We start from the raw sequence: 24,213 nt of genomic DNA on the forward strand, positions 1-24,213 counted from the left end.
AGATATCATTTTCTGACCATGTTGGTGACCTCACATGTATTCTGTGTGCAATGTTATTGTGCATGGCGGCTGTAGAGTGAAATGGCATCATCAACATAATGGCCATACTGGGTCAGACCAATGGTCCATCTTGCCAAATATCCCGTCTTCTGACTGTGGCCAGTGCCAGGTACCCCAGAGGGAATGAAGAGAACATGTAAACATCTCTCACTGCTTCTTTTACTTGGTTGTTAAACCATGATGGCATTTTCTTGGTTCTCTTACTGTTTTTGGTTTTTTGTTGTTGTTTTTTTTAATTTGGGGGTATACATTTAAATTGAGTCTCTAATATGGTGTCTTTGAAAAGTTTCCATGCAGCTCACAGGAATTTCACTTTTGGCATTGTGCCTTTTAATTTCTGTTTAACTAACTTCAGTTTTATGTAGTTCCCCTTTCTGAAATTTCTCACCACAGATATATTACATTTAATTATATTATGATCACTATTTCTAAGTGGCCCTGCTATGGAAGATGTGTTTAGTACTAAATCAAGAATTGCCTCTCTTCTTGGGATTGCAGAGGCAGCTGCTCCAAGAAGCAGTCATTTTAGCTGTCAAGAAACTTTATCATCCTGAGATGTGTACCCAGTCAATATGGAGATATTTGAAAATCCCCATTATTATTGATTTTTTATTTTTATAGGGTCTCTAATCTCTCTTAGCATTCCACAGTCACTGCCAGGTGGTCAGTAATATACCCCTACTTCTATATTCATTATTAGAGTATGAAATTACTATCCATAGAGTTCATTTAAGATTTTTTATTTCATTTGATTCTATGCTTTCTATCATATATAGTGTCATTTCCCCAACAGCATGACCTGTTCTGTTCTTCTGATATATACTGTGCCCTGATGTTATAGTGTCCCATTGATTATCCTCATTCCACCATTAATAGACCCTGCCATACAAGATGTCTTTGTCCAATCCATGTGCTCCTCCACATCCGTTGGCTTTCCCCCAGACCTCAGTTTTGGTTTAGATGGAACCCATCCTTCTTGTATAGACTTCCTCCTTCCCAAAAGTTTCCCCAGTTGCCGCCTCCTTATACCATTGTCTCACCCACCCATTGAGACCCTGAAGTTCTGCCTGTTTACATGGCCTGGAAGCATTTCAGAGGATTCTGCCTTTGAAGACCTAGATTTTAATCTCTTTCCTAGAAGTCTAAATTTAGGCTCCATGATCTGTCATCCATCCTTCCCTATATGATTGATACGTACATGTGCCATGACCACCAGCTCCTCCCCAGCACTACATATTAGTCTATCTAGATGTCTTAAGAGATCCACAACATTCCCACCAGGAAGGCAAGTCATCATGCAGTTCTCCCAATTATTATAAACCCAAGTGTCTATGTTTCTAATGGATGAATCCCTCGTTACTAACACCTGTCTTTTTTCTATTAACTGGAGTTCCCTCTCCCAGAGAGGTATCCTCAGCATAAGAGCATACCACAACATCATCTGGAAGTAGGGTCCCAACTATGGGATCATTTCCCTCTGCTCCACTTGGATGTTCTCCTTCCCTGAGATTTTTACACTTCTCAACAGCACAGAGGCTGTCTGACTAGGGAAGGGAGATCATTCTACTGTGCCCAGGGATTCTCATCTATGTACCTTTCTGCCTCCCTTACCTCCTCCAGTTAGCCATTCTGGTCTCCAAAGCCCACATCTGGTCTCCGAGGGCTAAGAACTCATTGCACAGAATGTTGCCACCTATCCACAGGGCAGGTAATCATACAGGTTACATTGGGTGCAATAACCTGTATAGCCCCCACCCCCACTCTGTTGTTGGGCTTCTGCCTGCATTTTCTTTTTACTGCTAGAGCTAATTCCTTTCTTGATGTTTTTTTTTAAATCAGGTAATTCAGGCAAGCACCATAAACACAAATACGCACTCTACAACCAACCACTTTCCCCAAGGGTAACATCATCGTTCCTCCTTCACCTGGAGAACTCCCTCACAAAACTCCTGCTCCTGTTTGATAGCTTCTCTGTTACTTATCAGTGGGCTTTTTAAACCCTTGGCTTTCCTGAGTAGCCTTGCTCCCTGGTTAAGGCTTGATGGCTGTTAAAGGCATGAAAGCTTCATTAAGAGCTCTCAGCCTTACCTAGCAAGCTTCTAGCCTTGGCACATGGTCCTCCAGAGAAACAAGCTCAGCACACAGTATTTTTCAGGCAAGCAGCAAGCACACCACAAACATGCATACTACAGAAAGCAACTTACAGTGCATGCGAGGTCATGCTATGTGAAGGGCGTGACCCCATCCTGTCTAGGGTCTCAGCGAAAAATATTTCATTAAAGTGGAGTCAAGTCAGGGAAAAAATTGGCAACCCCTGACATACATTAATCTGTTACCATCATCCAGTGTCAGGCAGAAAATCCTAGAAATGATTTTTCAGGATATTTTTAAATGCTAGTTCATTTTCAAGAGTGTATCATTGCATCCCAGATTCTTTATAGAAATGTGCTTATGAATATAAGAATATATGAATATGCATAACTGAAAGATGCTTTATAAAAAGTACATCTTGTACTATATCATTAGAAAAGTTATAATCTGCTGAATATCTATATTCTATTTGCATGCATGTAATTTGTGTGTGTGTGTGATTCCTGTATTTAGAGTTGGAAATATGAAGTATAAACTTGTTTACTAATCTAGATGTGCTAAGTGAGGCCCATTAGTAGGAGTCAAGGAACTTAATGGCCTGGTACTTGGGACAATGATCTATGAATAGAATTGTTCTTCCATGGTTGGTTCTGCTAAGATAAGTGGCCAGGTCATCTGAAGCTGAAACCCATTTTGGATGCTGTATTTTTTCACTGGAAGTGTAAAAAAATTTAAACTGAACAAAAAGGAGTTGTGCCTTTCACAAGGGGCTTTAAAGGTAGGAAACCAAACAATATGCTGCTGCTTCCAGATGCTAGGACACTTCTGCTGACCACCCAAGGTAACTTCTGGAAACATCTAAGACTGTACAAAGGAATGGGGAGATTAGGCCTATGTTGGGAGGCTTCCCACTTTGTGAGAGAAGATTATTAGAACTACTGTTAGGGTAAGAAATTGCCTGTAACAAAGTTCTCAGAGCATTAAGCTTAGCTAGCATGTTTAACTTTATTTTCCTTGGTAACTTACTTAGATCTATTTCTGGCAACCACTTACATCCTGCCTCTTATACTTAATACAATCACTTTTGTTTGTTTATACAGTCGATATAAATAATTTTTACCTGGAGGGGACAATAGTTGTGCATATCTCTCTTTCATTGATAAAGGGAACAAACAATTCATAAAGACAGATTTATCTGGGGTTCAGGTCCAATTGGGGCTGTGCATCTGGGTGCTCTGTCAAGACCCTTTGATTGAACCTTCTCAGAGGTGAGCTGATATCAGAGTCCATGTTGCTCTTTTGCTTGCATTTATTTGCACTGAAGTATAGCAAAGTGAAAAATGCATCCTTAATGCCCCTAATATAAAGAAAACATGTAATATTTTCTGTGTGTAACTGTTTTCTAAGCACCATAGACATATATTTCATTATTTTTCAGTCAAATCCACCCCGCTTGCGCTACCCTATATCCGCCGCTGGTGAAAGGCATGCATAGGTGTGTACTAAATAACATTTCTTTATAAGTATTAGTACATCTGTATATATGTTAATATTACGAGGGAGCAGAATAATGCTCTTGTCTGTGTATATGGAATGGAGAGTGGCAGTACATCATATGGAATTATAAAATATACAAACTGTAGAGTATTTGTGTCCAGGATTTGTGGTGAGTCTTCACCTTCAGATTCTAATGTGAGAAGAGCAATTCTGACATTTATTGTACCTATAATGATAAAGGAATAGCATTAGTAGTTTATTCTCTCCTAACATCTGTGATTGAACCTTCCTAAATTTGGGACTGATTCTGCCAGGTGCTGTGTGCCTCCCAAGAGCTGATGAGCACTCTCAAGTCCTATTGACCTTTATAGGATTTGTGGGTGCTCTCCACCTTTCAGATCCTCTTTGATATTTTCTTGTTAGCCAGACACTGTAAAATTGACAGACATTTTGGGCTGGGTTAGTCTGCCTATGTACATACTATGGATGCATCTACACTGCACCATTATTTCAAGATAACTAGCATTGTTTCGAAATAACAATGTGAGCGTCTACACAACCGTTCTGTTATTTTTAAATAATTTCAAGATAACAGACAGCTTATTTTGAAATCTGTAAACCTCATTCTACACCTATTCCAAAATAGCTATTTCGAAATAAGATGTGTAGATGCTCTACAGCTGTTATTTCAAAATAGCCCCTCATCAGGGCCATTCTAAGTTATTCCTCCCCAGTGCCTCCTGGGACAAGATAGTATGTCCACATTAGGGAAGTCTGATTTAGACTAATTTTGCAGTGTAGATGTGCTATTTCGAAATAAGCTATTTTGGAATAACTATTCTGAAATAGCTTATTTTGAAATGAGCATGCAGTGTAGACATACCCTAAGGCAGTCAACTGAATATTGCTTTCAGTGTTGTTGTAGCTTTGTTAGTCCCTGGATTTTAGAGAATCAGAGTCAGTGAAGTAATATCTTTTTTTGGATAAATTGCTGTTGGTGGAAGGTACAAGCTTTTGAGTTACGGAGAGCCTTTCTTTAGGTCTGCATAAGGAAACAGAGTGTGTATTCCAAGTGTCTGAGAACTCTGCTTCCTTTCCCAGATCTGAAGAACAGCTCTGGGTAGCTCAAAGCTTGTACTTTCCACCGACAGAAGTTAGTCCAATAAAACATGTTACCTCACCTACTATGTCTCACTCAAGCTGATAATTGTCTACTTGAGCACCCAAAATTCCTCTGTGATGCTCTAACATCAAACAGTGGGGTTTTTTTCCCCTTCACCATACTGTTTGGCCACAATTTTGGACTCATGAAAGGTTGCTTTATATAAATTAAATGATTACAAGCATCACATCAAGAAGAAACAAAACATCAGCCATCCACCTGCCCAGCCACAACTTTTTGAAACGGTATCATTCCAAGATTGAAAAGGTCACTGCATTTTACCTGCCATCACAAACTGTACTGGAGCAGATGGATTTGTTATTGCCACCTGTTCAATCTGGATCAGCATCTGTATTTGTAAACTGGTAATACAGTATTTACTAAATGACCAGCTATTTACAAGAATTTCAGAGATTTGGATTAAAAATGCTATCTTTTGTAAATTATATTACTGAGGTATGTAGGCTTATTTAGCTATTTGTACAAGGCAAATAGTTTTTCCTTCAAAAATAGGGAAACAGCTAATGCTACAAGTTCTCCATGTCTCAATGCAATTAAAACAAGTTCTTTGTTAAATGTTGGCTATGCCTATTAAAATTAATTAAGAACTTTGCCCTTTCCTGGACTGTTTCTTAATGAGCTTAGAATGAAAATAATAAATCTATCAAACAAGATCTGTCAATAAAAGCAATACATCCATATTTCCTTTAGTGCGTTCATGGTATATTTGTTGGGATTTTTTTACAATTTTATGCTCATTTTTCAATAAACTTCTATATGCTTTTTGAGACTAAAAACTATTTTGTATGCAAAGTAGAGAGCAATAATGGAAATCTGAGATAAAACAATTTGAGGATAGTATTCGTTGAAAGGTCACGTTTTCCTAGTTAAAAAGGCAACTCAGCCAGAGGATTATTAAAAGCTCCATTAATATTCAATGAACTCCTAGTTCTGGCTACAAGAGGGTGCCACTACTAAGCCAGGACAAGAGTTTATTCTCATAATTTAAACCTTGTGCAAATACATTTTAAGTGACTTTGTTAGATAGATGAACAGAGTGTAGATAGCGCATAATGAAAATAAGAAATACAGTGAATAAGTAATTAATTTGAATTAATATTTAAAACTAAAATTAATTGGTTATATGACAAAGAATAGTTCATCTGAATAGTGCTTGCTGGCTTAGATCCTTGAAAATAGAGCATTTTGTTTCTGCTATCCATTAATTCTATTATGTTTTCAAAGCTTCATGCTCCTGAAAAAATATACCTGCTATGGAAAATTTCTATAGACTATATCAGGGATAAATCAAGAAATACAATTTACACTGGTTAAGAAACCACACCTGGGTGGGAGGGGAAATGATGTAAAAGCTAAGTGAAAGCTGTAAAAATGGAATAAAATATATAACAAATGAAAAGGGAGAGGTGTATAGCAATATATATAAATTAGAATGTAGTAACTATGGGAAATTGGTAAAAGAAGCATTAGGACCCATCACAAATGTATAGCTAGCAGAGTTTAGGGACAACAAGGAATTTTTCTAGTATATTAGGAACAAAGGGAATACTACTAATGGCATTCCTCCATGGAAATGATAGAATGATTAATAATAAAGCAGAAAAGCATAAATGTTCAATAGATATTTTTGTTCAGTATTTAGTAAAAAGTCAGATTATATATTCATATCATATGATGATGAAATATACTTTCCATTCCACAAGCAGGATGGTAAACAGCAGCTACTAAGGTTAGACATTATTAATCAGCCGGCATGAATAACTTGCATTCAATAATTTAAAAAGAGCTGGCCACAGATCTCTCTGTAGTATTAATGATGAATTTCAATAAGTCTTGAAACACTGGGGAAGTTCCAGCAAACTGAAAGAAAGCTAATAATGTGCCAATGTTTTTAAAAGGGTAAATAGGATGACCTGATAATTATAGGTCTGTGAAAATGACACCAGCAAAATAATAGAGTAGCTGATACAGGTCTTGATAAATAGAGAATTAAAGAGGTAATATAATTAATGCTAATCAACATGGATGTATGGAAAACAGATCTTGTCAAACAAACTTGGTATCTTTTTTGTTGATACTTTTATCAACCAATCTCATAACATTATCTTGGCTGATGTAATATTTCTTTAAGACATTTGATTTAATACCACTTAACATTTTGATTAAGAAACTAATAGGATACAAATTAAACATGACAGCTGTGTCTACATTGGCACCCTTTTCCGGAAAAGGGATGCTAATGAGACAAGTCGGAATTGCAAATACCGCGGGGGATTTAAATATCCCCCACTGCATTTGCATGAACATGGCTGCCGCTTTTTTCCAGCTCGGGGCTTTGCCGGAGAAAAGTGCCAGTCTAGACGGGATCTTTCGGAAAATAAAGCCTTTTCTGGAAGATCCCTTATTCCTGATTTTAAGGGATTTGCAATTCCGAAGTGTCTCATTAGCATCCCTTTTCCGGAAAAGGGTGCCAATGTAGACATTGCCGAGATGCATTGAATTTGCATTGAGCGCTGGCTAACTGTTAGGTAGCAAAAGGCAATTGCAGGCCCGCTGATCGGAGGGTGGGGGGGGGGGGGGGGAAAGAAAGGGGGATAAAGAGGTATTTGCCCTGGGGCCCCATGATTCTAAGGGGCCCTAGGCTCTTGGCCACTGCTGCTACTGTGTAAGCAGTGACAGCCAGAGCCCCAGGCCTTTTAGAATTGCTGCTGAAGTACTAGGCAGCATGCTCCAAAACTCTGCTGCACGGGCTCCAGCAGGCTCTGAGGGCTGATGGGAAGGGAGGGCGGACTGGGCTGTCCAGGCAGTGCTGGGGGGCTGGTGACTCCAACCCTACCACTTTCAACCAATGCCCCACCCCTTCAGGGGCCACAGAGCAGCCTTTCCTTCCCAAAATAATTGCTGATGAAGTTTGCAGATGACATAGAGATTTGGGAGGCAGTTAAAAAAGGAGTGATCTGGATCTTATGGCAAACAGGGCTAAAGGAAACAATTTCTGTATGGCCAGATGTGAAGTCCCGCATATGGGAATGAAGCATGTTGGCTAAACTTACAGGATAAAGTTCTTTATCCTGGGAAATGGTGACTATGAAAAGGATGATCAAATGAAAATGAATCCCCAGTGTTACCCCATGATCAAAAGATCTAATGTGATTCTGAGATGACTCAACATAGGGACATGTTATAGAAGTAGACAAGTCTAAGTTGTAACTCCACTTTTAAGGGGAGATAATTTCTTTAAAAAAATAAAAATCATTTGGACTGGTAAATCTCTTAATTTTCTCTTCAATCTCAGGATAGTTTATCAGTCCACAGTGTGGCCCCAAAGGAATTTTTCTCATATTTAAATGCAAGAACACTCAGTGTTGCCTTTTAATGTTTTCATCACTCTCCTGTTCAGAAATTAGAGTACAGAAACACACCCAGGAAACAACAGCAGAATAGCTAGATGAAGAGCAGACATGGCACCATATAGCAGATATTGGGAACCTGGTGAGAAGAGTATTTACCAGCTAGGGCTCTTGTTTTTAGACCTTTATATCCTAGACATTTGTTTTTGTAGACATGGAGGAAGCCTTGGTACTTATGCCATCTCATTTGGTCCTCCTTGTAATCAGTTATGTATTTATCCCGCATTTGTAAATCCAGTTCTTACTAGCAGTTATTCCGTTGTTACACGATGTGCACTATACTGAAAGTGATATTTTTCATTTTCTCTGGATGCTTTAACATAGTGGTGGGTAAGATGTGGCCCATGGGCAGCATGTGGGCCATTGCAGTTCTGTGTGTGGCCCAGGAGACATTTTGTTTACCATTGCTCATGCACCAGGTCGCCAGCTTCTGTTGGTTTCTATCCAGATAGGGTTTTTTATACTGGTATTACTAAAGTGACATGCACATAAAGCAAGGGCATTTGAAGTGAGGTGCATGTTGATAGCGCACAACATTGTCTGTGAGATCTGTGTGCTCCCTCTGCATCCAATCAAGGTGCTACTATGGTTCAGTTCTAGGTACATGAGTGCTGTTGGCAAAACTACCCTATCCTGGGAGATCGTCTTGGGCGTGACAATCTTGCAGTCCACTGAGATGCAGGCCCACTCATGCGTCCATTCACCAGCCTAGATTGCCATTGGCTGCTTTAGCACATTGAATTTTTTATGCCTGGTTTGTTTTTGAGTGGGGCCTAAACTTTAGCCTCAGGCTTGTACGTGTGTATATAAAGAGGTATTTTGGGAGAATTACATACGGAGTATACTCTCTAATTCATGCATGAAAAATTGCAATTTACTACTCCACAGCTCTCAGTTGCCCAGTGTTTAGTAGAGTCTGCATTGGCTTGTGGCTCTTGAAACCAATATCATCTTGTTTTCCTCAATCCCTTACACATAAAAAAGATTGACTGACAGAATAATAGAAAGTGTATTACATTAGGATTTAGCATTAAAGATAAAAAACACAAATGAAAATGAAAGCATATGGCACTCTTTGCCTGCAATGCCAGTTGATGAGCAATAGATTTTGTATTATGATCCATGTTGGAGGTTTTAGAGTATTAAAAACTAGTTGCTCTGTTTTATATGCTCAGATGTTGCCAGTTAAACCAACTGGAGCAGCCTAATTTTGCTGATTGCATGATAGATGTGTCAGGCTTCTGGCTTTGAATTTTCTGATACTGGAACTGGAGAACTAGACATAAATATGATTACAACAGATTGTTTTCAGTAACTCAGCCTTAAAAAGGAAAAATATATATATATATATGAAGAAGTAGAGAGAAACTGTCTAAAATTCAGATGATCAGGTATTAAACAGAGTGGCTGCCATGAAAAAGTTAATGTTAATTTCCAGTAACCTCATAGTAATATCCAACAAACCATAGCATTCTCCTGCACAATTTGCTAATGTAACTGCAGTGAGAGTAAGGCTTAAATTACTGGGTTCTTAGGCTATGTCTGCACTGCAGAGCCATTTCAGGATACCAGAAGTATCCCAAAACAGCTATTCCACATCTATTGAAGCAGCCCGTTATTTTGAAATAGATTTAGAAATAACAGTCAGCTTATTCCAACCTCCCAGTAACCCTCATTCCATGAGAGTTAAGGGGCTTTTCAAAATAAGCTATTTCAAAATTACCTCAAAATAAGATGCATAATTTGCCAATCTCCAAGCCAGGAACTGGTCTGGTGGACACATCTGAGTCTCTTCTGTTTCACTCCAGTAGTTGAAACTCTCTCCTGCTTGAAAGTAGTAACCAACTCCCCAAGCCTTAGCCTGTTCCAGCCTTTCTCTCATTCTGGCCTTGTTCCAACCCTGCTCTCAACTCCTGATCCTGGCTTTACACCTGACTCTGACCCTTATGCATCACTGCCATGCTCCAACCACTAAGCTTGGATGTCCCCATCATGATTTCTGACCCCACCATATTGAGTGTTTTCTCTTTATTACTGTTATGGTCATTCTTTATTCCCTACTTCATTAGGGCACTTAATTGGGGACATTCAGAACTATAACTCACTGGCTACGTCTAGACTGGCAAGATTTTCCGCAAATGCTTTTAACGGAACAGTTTTTCCGTTAAAAGCATTTGCGGAAAAGAGCATCTAGATTGGCATGGACGCTTTTCCGCAAAAGCACTTTTTGCGGAAAAGCGTCCGTGCCAATCTAGACGCGGTTTTGTGCAAGAAAGCCCCTATCGCGAAAATGGCGATCGGGGCTTTCTTGCGCAAAACAATACCGTGTTGTCTACATTGGCCCTCTTGCACAAAAGCATTTGCGCAATAGGGCTTTTGCCCAAACGGGAGCAGCATAGTATTTCCGCAAGAACACTGACTATCTTACATGAGATTGTCAGTGTTCTTGCAGAAATTCAAGCGGCCAGTGTAGACAGCTGGCAAGTTTTTCTGCAAAAGCAGTTGCTTTTGTGGAAAAACCTGCCAGTCTAGACGCAGCCACTAAGTTTACTGTAAGTCGTTTATCTGCAGATTTCTTTACAGCGCCTCCCACATGCAAACAGGACCAAGACAACCCCTAAACATTTTAAGTGATAGATCATAATTTTAACACATTTTTTTCAGTACAGCACACTTAAGGACTACGCTTTCATTGTTAGAAGGAGTAACAACTTCTGTCCTCTGGGGTTCAGAAAGGAAAGGACTTGTAACAGACGCTCATCAGTGGATTATGTTATGTTCAGTTCATTCCATGTAAGGTGTGATTCCTTAAAACTGCTTTCCATGTATGCAGCAATTGATTCTTTTCATGAAATTTGTTATATCCTGACTGTCTTACAGATCAAAGTAGTTTTAGTTCCTAACCACTCCTTTTTATAGATATTTAATTTCTTAGAAATACTTGAGTCATATAATGAAATCAGCATTCTTGACAGCATCATTTATCTAATTCCATTTATGTCTCTCCTAGTTTGCATCAGCTCTTTTCTTGCAGAGGCACAGACCTGTTTAGACAGGCATGGCTGTGTGTGAAACAACTTGTTCATGTTTATTTCAAACTTAAAAGAGTAGTAAAGGCAATATTTTCTTTTAACTTCCCTGTGATTAAATGTGTGATTGAAGCCTTACTCACACTGCAGTTACATTAGCAAATTGTGCAGGAGAATGCTATTGTTTGTTGGATATTTCTATGAGTGAGAGAGAGTCCAATTGAAGGCTTGGTTCTTTGTTGATAGGAAGTTTCAGAAATACAGTTTGGATGTATGCAAGCTCTCACCAAAGCAAATGGACTCATGGGGTTTCCAGCTGGTTAATGCAACACATTTAATTATACTGATATTGATGTTTTTTTGACAATTACTGTGAGTTGTTTCAATTGTTCTCTTGTGGTTTGACTGTTTAGGCGATGATCAATTTTATATTGGACAGAAATATTTTTGACTTTCAAATTTAATTTTAATAAATACAGGTGTCTAGAGAGAAAGTTGTGGTGTTTTTCACTAGAAATCTCCCCTCACCTTTCCATCACTGTCAGCCACTATAGAAACTATTAATCTACAACACCCATAAAAGTGTTATCTCCCAGAAGTTGCTAATTACCACAATTTCTGGAAGCCATTGTTGTGACCATGGAAAACCTTGTGTTTCATTGGTGGAGTGTATGCTCTTCTAATATCATGAAAACAATTGCAAATGCTTTATTTATTGATTGATGGCGAAAATAATCAAATACATTATTCATCAAAGCAGACCATCTCTAGTACTCGCTGCCTTTGCCCCATTCAATACCCTGGTGAATAAGCTTTGTGTAGGAAGTGGTGGTCTGGAATAAATCAGCACATTATTCTTCAGCTGGTGCTTGTATCTGAATGTAATCTCTTAATAAAACTGAGTTATTGATTGTTATATTTCTAATTTGCCTCAGGGCTCTTATATAACATCATTCCAAACAACAAAATCTAAAGGAATTTTCCTACAGAGGATACTTCAAGTAAATGTAAAGAACACATAATCCTGAGTTAGACTACACTATCCAACTCTGAGTTTCAACTAGAGAATTTTAGCAAGTGGAAAGTTGTGTTGAAAATTGAACTGTTGAGGAATTTTCCTTTGCAAAGTACACTGAAAAGTTTATAGACAACAAATGCTAAAGTGTATTTCATTCATGAGACTGCTGACCTAAGGATACCTGAATAGACTCATAAAAGTTGGAGATCAACCCGAGCCCAGAAAATCGGTTGCAATTTGAGTTCTACATCTACATTCAAAGTGCATGTTGAGCTTTATGATGGGCTTAAATGGAACTTTAATTCAAACAACCACAACATTTGGAAAAGTTCAGCTTTACATCTGGTCCCACTGCTCAGTCTCTCTCGTTCCCCTGTAGATGGAGGAATAGAGCTGGATGAAATTTTTAACCCAAAACTCCCTCTCCCCCCATACAAAAATGCAGATTCAGATCAAACAAAATATTTTTTCAACTTTTTCTTCTTCCTGATTAAAAAAAATCAGTGGCAGTTTGACTTAAGGTTAATTTTATTTCATATTTTTGGACCTGTCAATGAAAGAAAAAAGTTATTTGCGTAGCTCTTTTTTGAATATCTAAATCAATTATACATTGTAAATCATACGTTTTACTTACTGTTGCTCATAAGTATTTTGTTCAGAATGCAGACATTGTCAGGTATAAAGTGAGTACCATAAATATTGGTTCCCTCCCATATACGTCTTGGGTGTTTGTGGGGTTTTTTTACCCTTGTACAAGGCAAACAACATTTACGCAACACAAGAATTAATGTAATGTCCATTACCAACGCTACATCAAAGACTTACAGTAAAGAGGTCATTGCCAGATGATAGAGAACATCCCAGTGTTGGATAACTTAGATACTTTAGTTTAATATCTTATCTGTGATTAGAAGAGAGAATCATGCCTATGTGATAATGTAGATTTTATTTGTGCTCAAATCTAACATGATTTCTAATGCTCTGTGATTTTGTCATATATCCTGACATGGGATATCTTTAATGCTGGCCATGGTGAAAGAAATGAGCCAATACAGAGAATATTTTTTTCTAAAAATAGCTGTATTAGACAAACTTGTGGCAAAATAGCGAATAAATTATCCATTGCAATGAGACACCTAATTACTTTTGACATTTCAAAATGTCTACCTCTTTAAATTTTAATGTCAGCTATAATATAGAGACTATCACTAGACCCAGCAATAACTGTGGAATTGTAACAAACTGTTGAAGTATAAAAAATATCTTGGAAACCTTTATGTTTCCAAAATCAGAAATAAAATTTTAAGTGTGTGTGCTGTGCTGTACATATAGGCAGTTCTTAGACCCTAACATGCCATTCCTTTTTTTGAACTAAATAAATGTGGCATTAGGCTATGTCTAAACTATGGAGTTTTTCTGGGACACTGGAGGTGTTGCAAGGGGATATGGATTGCAACTGCTTTAAACACTAAGGAGAAGGGATTACCACATGGGAGTGTAAAGGATTTTTTATTCAACTAAAACTGGGAAGGGAGGGGAATCTCACTCATACACTCAATCACACTTACAGTCCCAGGCAGGATGATAAGGCGAGCAGAAGGCAGTTCATATTCTTTGATCTTCCCAAGTTGACTCCTAAGCTGGTCCGCTGGCCAGGCGATCCGAGCAGAGGGCGTTCTGGGAGGCTCCACTTGATGGTCAACCAACACCGTGTCTCTGTCCCTCTCTCCTTTAAGCAGCCTCTGAGTCTGGGCCTCTTGGCACCGTGTGCACTCCCTGCTGGGGGCTGTGTGCACTCCCTGCTGGGGGCCATGTGCATTGCTGTTTACTCCTGCTATTTACCTCAGACATTCTTCTGCACTCACTCAGGGAAGGGATGGGGAGTTAACAGACAACACTCCAACAGTTTAGGGAACCAAATAATGTTAACAGGTGAGAATGAACAACCACCATTTTAACTCTCCCCTTGCTCCTCCTTTGCCTCCAATGGGAGGTATCCCAGAAAAACTCTGCTTTGTCCAGGAAATGCGTCTGCTCTTACGAAATTTTTTCAGAAGAGCAGATGCACTCTTTCGGAAGCCCTGTAGTCTTTATTTAATGAGGATAAGGGCTCTTCTGAAAGAGGAGAGTTTTCCCACATTTGGCCCCATGTAGACAGGCCAAATGTCAGAAAAGCCTCTTCCAAAAAAAGAATCTAAAAAAGGTACGCAAATTGCAATTCACAATTTGCATACATTTTTCTGAAAAAACCAACAGGGTAGACATAGCCTTTGTAAGATTGCAGTGAATGTAGAAGTTATTCATGTGATTTAATAGCAGGGGATAGTTCTGATGATACTTGGTACTAAAATGCACATACCGATTTGAGTGGTTTTGTTACTTTGTTTTACATGAACGTATTTTAAAATAGTTTCTCAGTGGGCATTATGCTACTTGCCTTTTGGGGGATGGGAAAGAATTTTTCTCTCCCTATGAGATTGGCCTGAGTGGGTTTTCTTATCTTGTCCCAGTAAACCAGAGACCGGCAGGGTAGGTTAGATTGTAAATTCATTTTGTTGCAATTTAGCAGGTTGTAGTCTCTGAATCTGTCTATTTGTGGCATTGCGTGCTATTGCAGATACCTGCTGCCTCAGTTTCTCTCCTGGGTCTTCACCAGTTCACATAGATGTCACCCTGTTTGCTGCTGGAGTGACTTAGCCATCAGGCTGAGTCCCAGATGAGCCCATTCCTTACAGGGCATTAAAGTTCCAACAGATACTAAAAGCACTGCTTCCCCTGGGCTCTGCTTAGTTTCTCTCTCTCTCTTAGAGAATGCTGATTCTCTGCAGTCAGGGTCTTCTTCCTGAACCCAAGGGATTATATGGGAATCTCTTCCCCAGCTTCAGCTGAGCAGTGCTGACCCTCATAAGGGACAGATGCTCCTCATCAGACTCTGCATCCTCAGCTGGAAGCCACTAATCAGTCACAGATGAGCTGCACCCATCTCCCACTTAAAGACAGTGACAGTGGGTAATAGGGTTGTGGATCCTAATGTCTGGTACAGTGAGGAGACAACCTCCTCTTCCCCACCCCCTTAACTCTTCTAGATGAGAGTAGTTGGTCCCAGCAATGATGACAGCTGATAATATGCCTTCTCCAAGCATACATCTACACTGCATTCTTATTTTGAAATAAAATATTCCAGAATAGATATTCTGGAATAGATTATTTCGAAATAGCATGTCTACACTGAAGGGAAGCCTCAAAACGGTCCAAGGCAGGTTTCCCTAATGTAGATGTGCAATCTTGATTTAGAGCCCCCAGAGGCACTGGGAAGGAATAACTTAGAATGGCCCTGGTGAGGGGTTTTTTGAAATAGCAGCAATGGAGCATCTAGACACGCCTTATTTCGAAATAGCTATGTCAGAATAGGTGTTCTACCTCGTAGAATGAGGTTTACAGATTTTGGAATAAGCAGTCTATTTCAAAATTATTTCAAAATCACAGAATGACTGTGTAGATGCTCACATTGTTATTTTGAAATAACTCTACTTATCTCAATATAATGGTGTAGCGTAGATGCACCTCAAGTGGTATGGATTACAAAGGAAGGAGAAGCTGCTCTGTATGAGTTGTTGCAGGATACATTTGCAGTCTACTTAAACTACTTGTCTGGCAGCCTGTCTTTTTTTTTTTTTTTTTTTTTTGTATGGTCTCCCAGGCAATTAGAGATTGGTCTATACCAAAAATATCAGGGGTGCTCACATTCCAAACTGGATATGACTATATATGTCATGTCTCTCCACTCTCTCTGTAATGAGCTGGACTAAATCCCCAGCTAGGAATTCTCTTGAGCTTCAAGCAGCATTTATGGAAGAAGGATGAAATCTGAATCAAGGTCCGTATTGTGCATCTCACAGAGGTCCTAGCTCTAATCCTTTATTAGTATTTATTATTTGTATTATTACAGTAGCAGCTAGAAGCTCTGACCTCTTTCAGGGCCTCACTAAGATAGGCACTGTACAAATAAGAGGCAGTCTCTGCCCTTAAGACTCTGCAAATCTGAATGGACAGAGGGGCTGTGTCTACACTGGCACCCTTTTCCGTAAAAGGGAAGCTAATGAGACACTTCGGAATTGCAAATTCCGTGGGGGATTTAAATATCCCCCGCGGCATTTGCATGAACATGGCTGCCGCTTTTTTCCGGCTCGGGGTTTTGCCGGAGAAAAGCGCCAGTCTAGACGGGATCTTGCGGAAAATAAGCCCTTTTCCGGAAGATCCCTTATTCCTACTTGAAAGGGAGGAATAGGGGATCTTCTGGAAAAGGGCTTATTTTCCGCAAGATCCCGTCTAGACTGGCGCTTTTCTCCGGCAAAGCCCCGAGCCGGAAAAAAGCGGCAGCCATGTTCATGCAAATGCCGTGGGGGATATTTAAATCCCCTACGGAATTTGCAATTCCGAAGTGTCTCATTAGCATCCCTTTTACGGAAAAGGGTGCCAGTGTAGACACATCCAGGGTGAGAAAGGGGAAAAGCAGCACAGAATGGTGAAGAGAATTGAATAAGGTCACACAGCAGGTCAGTTGTTCAGCTGGGAATAGAGACCTACTCTTCTGACTCTGTCATGTGTCCTATCAGCTAGACTATGTTGCCTTCTATCTGGAATTCTAGTGTAAGAATAACAGATGTGAAGAATGGGATGCTGCAGAAGACAGACAAAAAGAAAAAGAAAGGATTTTAGGTATATGCTCTCAGAAAAATAGTCCTTAGTGATTTGGCTACAATTGTTCAGTGGTTTAATACAGTCTTGAAGTAAAGGAAGTTTTGTTAATTGATGTAACTGCCCTATGATGGTTTGACAGAAAGCATGGCTTGGGCATGATAATTTACTCCCTCCAGTATACTGTTTTCATTTTTAGCACACATTTCTAGGACACTGATGATTGCAAGGAGACCACTGGTTTCTTTTGGGAACTCTGATCAAAACATTTGTATGGCATCTTCTTTTCAGCTGGTGTAGATAATTTAGCAGAAAGACAAGCTTTCTTTTTCCTCATACTTTAAGTTTAATTAGAACAGTGATCCTCCTGCCCACTTCTGGTGTCCTTTCAGTTAAAATTGCATATGTAATGTAAAGACAATGTTTATGGGTACATCTACATAGTAGGGTTAAACGGGAAATAAGCTATGCAACATGAGCTACACTAATTGTGTGATTTAAGTCGAAATAGTTTATTTCGAATTTGGTCACATCTACGCAGCACTTATTTTGAAATAGAGCACTCTTCTTCTGACTTCCCTTAATTCTCGTTATTTCCAAGAAATGATGCTGTGTAGACACACCCTACATGATCAAATATCTCAAGATTGCTTTGAAGGAGACAGGCAAGATATACAAAGCAGGATTTCATGGTGTAGCACTTTCTAATTCTCCTTTCCACTTTTCCTCAATTATTTCCCATTCGAGGATTTTCCCAGCACTGCAACCGACAGTTTTCCATCAGGAAGATCTAACTTAACAGCAGAGTACTAATATCTATAAACCTGATGAGGAAGGATGACCTATTATTAGTCACATTACATCTCTTACAGTCGAGTATTTACATCAGGATGCTGACCAAAACAATCCTTTAACTCAGTAATTTGGTTTTATCTGCTTTATAGACCTGCAATGGTCATTTAATACATTCTGTGTACATTTTAGCACCTTAAGAGTTTGCAGTTCTGCTATTGTTATCCAAAGACCAGGATTTTTTTTAAAAAGTACTACTTTTCTTAAATGTTGCTTAATTCATGTATTTTCTTATACATTTCATTATTCTTTATTAATTGTACTTAGTAAATAAAATTACTTTCCTTTATACTACACCCCATTCCCATTGTATTGCATGCAGCTTTACAATATAACAAATCTAGTGAAAGGGAAAAAATTTTTTTTTTTGTAGTACAGCTGCCATATACTGTACTCACGCTTCCCATATATTGTAGCTGAGGGACTACACAGGATCTTTTGATAGCATAATAAGTTGAACTGGCCAGATGTTCTTTCAAAATCACTACCCATTGCTTTAAAGATGCTCTGTTGTGCTCAATTTGTCCAGTCTCCATATGTTTCGGTCTGCAATGACTGTAGTTCAGTAGCAGAACTTTATTAGTGATGATTGCACTGTACTACAAACAAGAATACTGGCATGGAAATGTCTTCCAGTAAATACAATGTTGAAGTTACTGGAGAGGGATGAATAGTCCATGTGATAGTCTGGCAAGAAGCAAGCTTAAGAATGAAATAACTGCCTTGATTATAAAGCCGATGGGGAAGTTGAGATTGTTTCTATACTCATAGAAACTCCATATTTGGACTGTGAAAATGTATCCCTATTGATTCCTGTCCAACTCCCCACTGTTTTATTACAAGCTATGTTGCCTGAGTCACAACTGGCAAAAGCTTCCTACCCTATGCATATATGTAACAATTGTATTTGTGATTGTGTGATTGGTACAATAGCTTGCTATCTGTGAAATAACAGAAAAGGTGCAACTGAATTAGAGTTGATAAAGAAAACTAAACTGTCATCAGACAGCTAATAAATAAATAAAAGATGAGAGATAATAGGGTATGGAAAATCTGACACTAAGGATTTTTTTAATATCCTTCCAGGGCTTGAATGTTAAATAAATGGTCTGACTGGAATTGCAATGCCCTTCTGAATAGGGATTTTAACTTTTAGGATTTCCTGAACAGTTTATGCCTTGACTTTAATCAGTCCTCTAGGCTTATGTCAGGCTCTCAGAGATCTAGAAAACAAGAACAACACAGATCCCCCATGAAATTTTTGTCCTTTCCAGCGGACTCAGTGAGTATATCAAACATTAAAGGAAAGATCCCATTTGGATTCACCAAAAGGAGGACAGGAGACAGTTGATATGGGTTTTAACCAGGCTACAATATTTGGGACTATTTGGCAGAAAAAAGGTACAGTGCAGGTAAATCCATGTTACTTTAAATTATTACGTGATGCTCCACCAGCCCCCTTTGATTTCCATCCAGGATCACCCATGACGTTGACCTTACCATCCAGCACCTTCATAAGAGGGTTAAAAAGTGGGCAATGAGAAGGGTGGGAGGGAGTAGGAAGAAGTTGGCACCCTGCCTTCCTGATCAGAGGAGTTTCCAAGCCCTCTCTCCTACTCTGTTCCTTTATCCGATACTTCCTTTTAAGACATTTACCAGGTTATTTCTCTAGTCCCTGGACACCTTCCCTATGGAGTATCTGCACTGAACATCTGCCTGACCTTATGAAATAAGTTGCAACACATGGCCTTCCACATTTTTTTCTAATCTGAAAAGGATATTCTTGACCCTTGTTGTGGGGAAGGTGAAAAAACCGCACTGCTCTGAGGCCAACCTGGTGGTGTGGGAAAAATTACTTTGCAGCCTCCCTCCCACTTAAAAAGGAGCAAGTAGCATGATGCCCACAGTGGGTCCTAACTCATCCTGATATTCGTCTCTACTAGGGGAGCTGGCTTTGCTTTTGCTTGCTGGATGTAACAAAGAGTCTTCCCCATCCCAGTACTTGTACCTTTTTACTTTTTGGACCTCACATTTCTGAGGTGAGTCAGTACTGCACACTACATGCTGTCCACCTCTTTGCAGCAGGCTCTGACCTAGATCCCCTCTCCAACCCCTTCCCCCAGACAATCCCTCTCCCCAGGGGCAGATATAGGGCAGGGCGAATGGGGTGGCCGACCTGGGCCCCGCGCTTCAGAAAGCTCCGCGCATGCGCCATGGCACCGCCACGCATGCGCATGCCCCGCAGAATTATGCTGCCCGGGGCCCCGCAAAACGGTCATCTGCCCCTGCCTCCCCCACTTAACTGTAGAACAAAGGAAAACTGGATCAGGATATGATAGAGCAGCAGCTAAAAGAGAAACATGTATCTGGTGGCAATGTCAGCAATATAAGCAATGGGGGAGGTGCATTAATATTCTCTGGTGAGGTAGATACCTTCCCTGTTTGCAAAGGAAGAAGGGTAAGAAAGCAATAGTTAATCAGTGGCATTACAGGATTGACAGTTCCATTATAACTGTAATGATTGGAACTGTTGTAATTGAACCACTAGATTTACAAATTATGAATGTCTTATAACAGAAACTTATTTCTTCTTCTTGCTATCAGACTCAATTCAGAAAAACACTTAAGCATATGCTTAGCATTAAACATGTGAATAATCTTCTCTGTTCAACAAAGTGCTCAAACATGTTCTTAAATTTAAATGCATGAGAAGTCCCCATTTAAATCCATGAGATGAGAATACAGCTGCAACTATTTTTCTTTATTAATGTTCATGAAGGTTGAAAAGATGAATCCTCTGTGTGACGAGTCATCATGTAAGCTTTCCCATGCAGCAGCATACTTAGGGGATTGATGCTGACTGTATGCTGGTGTGACTCCATTTACTTCAATGGAATTACTCATTATTCACCCTGGTGTACATGAAAGCAGAATCTGTCCTGTTCAGTCTTAGCTAGGGTCATTCCTTAAATTGGAACTTTGCAAAATAGTTTGCAAAGAACAGGAAGGTGGTCAGAAATTTTTTTGCCATAGAAAGCAGGCTCTTCTATAAACGGGAAAGAGAGATGTCTTTCTCTTCTTAGAATAAAAAATACCTGCAAATTTGTAGTCCAATATACATCCACAGTTGTCTGAGAGGTTTCAGTCTCATACTCTTGAAGAGGGCTTTATCTTGTCTACAACACAAGTGCACTTAATACAGTGCTGGTACAAAGCCTGTACTTAAAATTATTTCATAGGTTAGGTTTTATTTGCAAATGCAAAATTTATTTCTCTTCAGTAAAAGGTACTTCCCTACAGAGAGAGCAACAGTGCAGGCTATTCATTGTATGAAAAAAAAATCCCCAAGGGGTGAGGTCTAAATCCAGAGCTGGGTCTTTCTCTCAATCTGGATCTGAACTACCTACGAAAAGACATTTAGATCCAGTCTTGCTGTATAGACAGTGCCAAATTATGAAATAAGCTATTTCGAAATTAACTCGAAATAAACTACGCAATTTGTGTAGCTCAAATTGCGTAGCTTATTTTGAGCTAAGGGTGCAGTGTTGACATGCCCACAATAATATAAGGTTTCAGAATAACAGGTCTTAAACTTGCCATTGGTAGGGAACTGAATGTTGCTCATCCTGACTAATTATCACAAGAAAGAGGAGGAGATAGGGTAAGAAGGAAAAATACAGGAGAGGTTGGCAAGGCTGCAAAATAAATTCAGTCTATCAAAAGGTGGCAGAATTGAAGGGCTTTACTGTCCTGGAGAGGCATAAGGATTTTGTGCAAGAAGGGGTTTTTGCGCAAAACGGCCATGGCCACACTACCTGATTTTGCACAAAACCGCCTAGTGCAAAAATGGAACGAAAGAGAGTACGCAAATGAAGTGCAGGAAAATGCTAATCCACACTTCATTTGCATTACCTCTTGTGGCAAAAGTCATAGTGTAGCAGTATCACAAAGGTACAGTATTCCATTTGTAAGCATACAAATTAAGAGAAAGCAAGCTTGAATAGAATCAAGGTACAATAATAGAAGAGGAAGAAATTATTGTTCTACTATCCAGAAATGATTTGAAAGACATGTCTTCAGAAATCATTTTCCTAACAATTTCAAGTATATTTATTGCAAAACCAATCATTAGCTGCAATAAAATCTCCGGGAATAGTTTTGAAATTAATTATGAATTAAGAAGTAGCTCTAAAATAAACCATAATATTTTGTCAGGAATCTTTGTGTGCATGTGTGTGTATCTAGTTTCCATAGATTAGTTGAAAAGGAACTGAAAATTAACAAACTCGTGTACCGTATCTCACATCTGAAACAAAGAAAGATTGAGATCATAGTGTCATAGTCAAGGGGGACTTCTCGACCTAAGAGCAGGCAAGCACATAGCCTAGTACAATCTTTTGTGGATAGAATAATAACTTTCTAACAAACATAAAACAATTGTAATGCAAAGTGTAACCTTTACTTTTTCTTTGGTTTTATAGTCTCTGTATTTTCATTTCTATATTTCTTTCCTTTTTTCTTTTATTCTCTCATACCATCTAGTACTTTCCTTTTCATAGCATTTTTTGTTACTTCCTATTTATTTTTTTCTCTTTCATTATTTTTCTGGTCTTCCTTTTATTTTCTTCAATGCAAAAACATCATAAATATAGTTATTGTCTCTATACACATAGAAACACATATTCACATGAATACATAGATAAATCACAACAAGAGGCAGTATTCATTGGCAATTCACCACACTTGCTTTCAAGCAAGCAGATATGTGAATGAATGATCCTTGTACCTGCAATGAAGGTCAACAAAATCAAATTCTGATTACACTATTGTTATGAGAACCAACTCTGTTAAAGTAATGCCTATACAGAAACCCTAGACAAGATTATTGCTGTAGTGTGCTAGCTTCTGTTTGGATAGAGATTGTTACTACCATGAAGAGTTTATATCTATAGAGAAAAGGCAGGAAAAACAGTATTATCCTCATTATATAGCTGGGGAATAGGTAAAATCCCTAGAGGTGAGGAATGCTGACCAATTAGCACTCTCCCATCTCAACTGTCCAATTGGTGTCAGAGACTGAGAAGGGTAGCTCCAAAGTCTCTCCCTCACTACTACGCCAATATGCTTTCATTGCTGCCCCATGCCACTCCCCAACCTGCTGATGAAGTTAAATGACATTTAATATCCTCATTAGCCCCATTTTACAGATGGAAGAACTGAAGAAAACAGACTTGCCCAAGTTAACATAGTAAATTTGAGGTAGAACTGGGAATTGAAACCCACCTTTCCTAAGTTCAAATTGGTGCCTTAACAACACCATCTTTCCTTTTCAGGCAGGAAAATTTTCTAATTATATTTCAAGAAGAGCTATGGGAATATTAGATTTTTTTATTTTTCAGACAAGCCCAAAACTTTAAAAAAAATATTTTGGGTCAAACTGCAAACAGATATTACAATTTTAGTAAAATGCAAAGCAGGAAAAAAATGTATTTTGAAACTAAATATTCCATTTTGAATTTCAAGCATATTTTAATTTTGGATAATTTTAATACGATTGAAGGAAATTTGTAAATGTAAAGTTATTTCAAATTGAAAAAACAAAATATTTTTTTTTTACAGTTTTGGTTTTTGTCTCCCCAATATGAAGAATTTGGTTAAATGTTTTAGTTTTGCTGAACCTGTGTTTTTCACCAAAAAAGGGTTTGTCTGATTTTATTTTCCCCAGCAGTAGTTTCAGAATTAAAGCCCTTTTCTCAGCAATACATGCCTCTATGTCTCCACAATTCAATATTGGGACTGTACACATAAATATCTCAAACTTACATTTATGGGGTGAAGTTAGGGAGAGAGGCATCTATTTTGTTAGCCAGGAATCAGGGCCATTATAGATAATAAACAGAGCAAAGACAAACACAGAGTTGTAGTTATTCTTGTTTTACATTTTTTTTCTTTTTAACAGAAATCAAAATGTTTTGAGCATCGTGAATTCATTCTGCCTTCTAGAGCCTATGTGACTTGAGAGCTAAAGAACACTGCCCTGCAGGCTAAAGTACATATCGCTGTGGTAAGTTAGCTGGCTTTTTTTTAATTAAAAAAATTGTAATGAAGTAATATTTATGCAAATTACTCGCAGTATTTTAGCATTTAAAAATGGAAAAGTCCAGTCCTAACTAAGAAACAAAATTGCTACTTTGCACTGAGGGTATGTCTAGACTACTGAGTTTTGTCGACAAAAGTCCACTTTTGTCGACAAAACTATACGTGCGTCTACACTATCGCCGAGTTCTGTTGACAGCAAGTCGACAGAACGCGACAGTTTTGTTGATGGCGATAAACCTCATTCTACGAGGAATAATGCCTTTTTTCAACAGAGTT

General features: G+C 38.8%; 1 protein-coding gene across 1 annotated transcript in view; it reads left to right on the forward strand.

The window, feature by feature from the left end:
• The window catches only part of TENM1 (teneurin transmembrane protein 1), a 1,699,828-nt gene that overhangs the window by 370,393 nt on the left and 1,305,222 nt on the right, over window positions 1–24,213 (forward strand). The window contains exon 5 of the mRNA XM_075940969.1: window positions 23,798–23,902. The gene's annotated coding sequence lies outside the window, so the exon portion shown is untranslated. The remainder of the gene's footprint in view (window positions 1–23,797; window positions 23,903–24,213) is intronic.

This window comes from Pelodiscus sinensis, chromosome 13 (assembly GCF_049634645.1).
Source record: "Pelodiscus sinensis isolate JC-2024 chromosome 13, ASM4963464v1, whole genome shotgun sequence".
Classification (NCBI taxonomy): Eukaryota; Metazoa; Chordata; order Testudines; family Trionychidae; genus Pelodiscus; species Pelodiscus sinensis.